The sequence below is a fragment of the Ipomoea nil genome, unplaced genomic scaffold (genome assembly GCF_001879475.1).
Source record: "Ipomoea nil cultivar Tokyo-kokei standard unplaced genomic scaffold, Asagao_1.1 scaffold2165, whole genome shotgun sequence".
In the NCBI taxonomy this organism is placed as follows: Eukaryota; Viridiplantae; Streptophyta; class Magnoliopsida; order Solanales; family Convolvulaceae; genus Ipomoea; species Ipomoea nil.
Genome location: NW_017618593.1, coordinates 1,460,766 through 1,464,318, shown reverse-complemented (window position 1 = coordinate 1,464,318; position 3,553 = coordinate 1,460,766).

Genomic DNA, 3,553 nt, shown 5'->3' with positions numbered 1-3,553 from the left:
AAACATCAAGAAGACACTCAAATAGTTCCACAAAAGAACAACGGGAAATCAAAAGACCAAATACCGAGTCAAAAGAATCACGGGGAACAAATCCCCACACAACCACACATCTTACCCCGCGGGTGGATCCACGGGTAGGCCCCTACCCGTGGTTCTGCCCGGGGGTACCAACACCCACAAGCCACGTTCCCGCGGGTGGGGCGGCGGGTAGGGCTCTGCCCACCGTTCCGCCCGCGGGTACATACCTGTAAACCAAACTAATCCCTTCGGGGATTTTCAACACCAAGCTCAAATGCAAGTCCAAAACATGCCAAATCTCACCAAATTCAAAAAAATGACTTGAATCAAAGGAATAGCCACGCAATGGCATACAAGAACCCTAAACACGAGCTCTAGATATGAATTTTCACAAGACAATGCATAAACACTCACATTTAATAGCAAAATCACATGTAGAATCCAAGAAATCATCAAATACGTAAGAAAAATAGATTTTGTAGAGCATGGGTTACCTCTTGTAGATAAAAACCTTCACTTAACACTTCACCAAGCTCCGAATAAGGCTCACCTTCCAAACCCACTTCAAGAACACACGAAAAGATCATAAAGATCCTATCTTTAAGAAAAGACTCTATCTTTAAGAAAAGACACCTAAGAAAACACTAAAAACACAAGATGAACATAGATCTTACCCTCCTAGATGCCCAAATGTATGAAAGGTAGAATCCTGGAGACAACTCTTGAAGATTTGACAAAGCTTCAACATGGGTTGGAAGAAAAGCTATCTACCTTTTTTGCGAGAAGATAGAGCTAAAGTTTGGAAAGTGTATGGAGAGAAATGAGGATTGTCTACTAGGTTAGCTTGCATTACTAGCACAAGGTGAGAAGTCATGAATACGCTTACTAACATAAAGAGGTGTAAGGGAACAAGGGAACTCCTTACAAAGCTTAAGGTACAACATTGACTTTGGGGTTGACTAGTCAATTACTAGTCCCCGACTATTGAATTTCCAGGAATTTAAGGAATTAAATTACCAATTGGTTTAGGATTAATTACTTGATTAATCCCTTAATTGAATTTGGAATACGGGGTGTCTCTAACAACCCCTTAATTCCATGCTATTTAAAGCCTTAAACATGCAGATATCTAAACCAAAACATCAAACACAGCGGAAGACTGAAAGAGGAAATATATAAACGGGAAGTAAAGGTGTGCTATGCCGTGCTACCCAGGGGATAACGCACAAGCTAACATCTGCATTGTTCAATATCTAAAACCAACATCACAAAGTACTAAGTCTAAATTGGCTCACAGGCCACAAAACATAAGGGAGGAGCTACACTAGCTGGCACTAAACCGCGCACTCGTCTAAACATCACCTGAAAAAAACACATAAAACATGGGACGACGCCCGGTCAGCGAATAATGCTGGTAATCCACCAACAAGAACACGGGAACACATCCCAAGACTACAAAGGACAACAACGACTCACAAGAAGTCTCAAGGTATAATCTATCATCACACAATAGATTAATACCCGACATGCATAACTCAAGGGAATAAAGACACACCAAATGGAAACGCATGCCAAGGCAACACATGCCTTTGTGACTACACACGTCACAAGAAGAGAACTCACAACAACGGCTACACAAGCCCTCGTGACATCACCCATCACGAGTTGATATGCCTTCCTTATGCCCGGTTCCAACCTTATGGCTACCCCCAACCTTATAGCTAGTTCCAACCTTTACCTCCAGGACCCCTGTACAACCAAGTCCAACCTTTTCCCTCCGAGGACCGTCCTCCCCATCCGCCGACAAACCGCCAACATAACCACCTATTTCATATTACATGAGGGTACCGATCACACACACGGCAACACATGCCTCCCAAGAAATACGTGAACCTGACACACAGGTCACAACTCCATAATCACGTCATGGCCACCACGAGGACCACTGCAATACCTTGGTGACTAGTGTCCCATACCACTAATCATGCAATCCAGGTAATGCCACACACACATCACACCTCAATAGGAATCAATCAACAGATTACAACTAAGATATGAAACCATACACAATCGAGGAATGGGTCACAGCCCAACAACAACAACGATGAATAACACAAGTTATCATCAACCAAAAAGAAGGTACAAACAACACGCACGCTAGCATTTAAACACCGAACTAGCATTCTTAACAAACGGGTAAACCAAACGTAGTTTCGAAGAACACACAAGACTCATCACGGTTCAACGAATCACAATGTTGAACACTTAGCACGATTCAAGACACCAAAACCTACATGGATACTTACCACATAGTTCTAGACATACGAAACATCAAGAAGACACTCAAATAGTTCCACAAAAGAGCAACGGGAAGTCAAAAGACCAAATACCGATTCAAAAGAATCACGGGGAACAAATCCCCACATAACCACACATCTTACCCCGCGGGTGGATCCACGGGTAGGCCCCTACACGTGGTTCTGCACGCGGGTACCCACAAGCCACGTTCCCGCGGGTGGGGCGCCGGGTAGGGTTCTGCCCGCCGTTCCGCCCGCGGGTACATACCTGTTCACCGAAATAATCCCTTCTGGGGTTTTCAACACCAAGCTCAAATTCAAGTCCAAAACATGCCAAATCTTACCAAATACAAAAAATGACTTGAATCAAAGGAATAGCCAAGCAATGGCATACAAGAACCCTAAACAGAAGCTCTAGATATGCATTTTCACAAGGCAATGCATAAACACTCACATTTAATAGGAAAATAACATGTAGAATCCAAGAAATCATCAAATAGGTAAGCAAAATAGATTTTGTAGAGCATGGGTTACCTCTTTAAGAAAAGACACCTAAGAAAAACTAAAAACACAATATGAACATAGATCTTACCCTCCTAGATGCCTAAATGTATGAAAGGTAGAATCTTGGAGACAACTCTTGAAGATTTGACAAAGCTTCAACTTGGCTTGGAAGAAAAGCTATCTATCTTTTTAGAGAGAAGATAGAGCTAAAGTTTGGAAAGTGTAAGGAGAGAAATGAGGATTGGCTACTAGGTTAGCCTGCATTACTAGCACAAGGTGAATTAAAAGTCATGAATACCCTTACTAACATAGAGAGGTGTAAGGGAACAAGGGAACTCCTTACAAAGCTTAAGGTACAACATTGACTTTGGGGTTGACTAGTCAATTACTAGTCCCCGACTATTGAATTTCCAGGAATTTAAGGAATTAAATTACCAATTGGTTTAGGATTAATTACTTGATTAATCCCTTTATTGAATTTGGATTACGGGGTGTCACAGGTTTGTAGGCAAGGTATTCGAGGAAAGGTCGTAGAGACTTTAAGAGCTCAAAAAGGGAGTTCTATTGTCTACTATGGCAAGTCCTAGTAGTTAAAGAATGAAAGGACATAAGCACGTTCCCTAGATTCGAGCATAGACACATTCACATGCCTATGGCTAATGATCCTAAATGCATCATGAACAAAACTAGCAATTCAACCCTACTTTTATTCGATTGTTTAATTGCTTTAATTG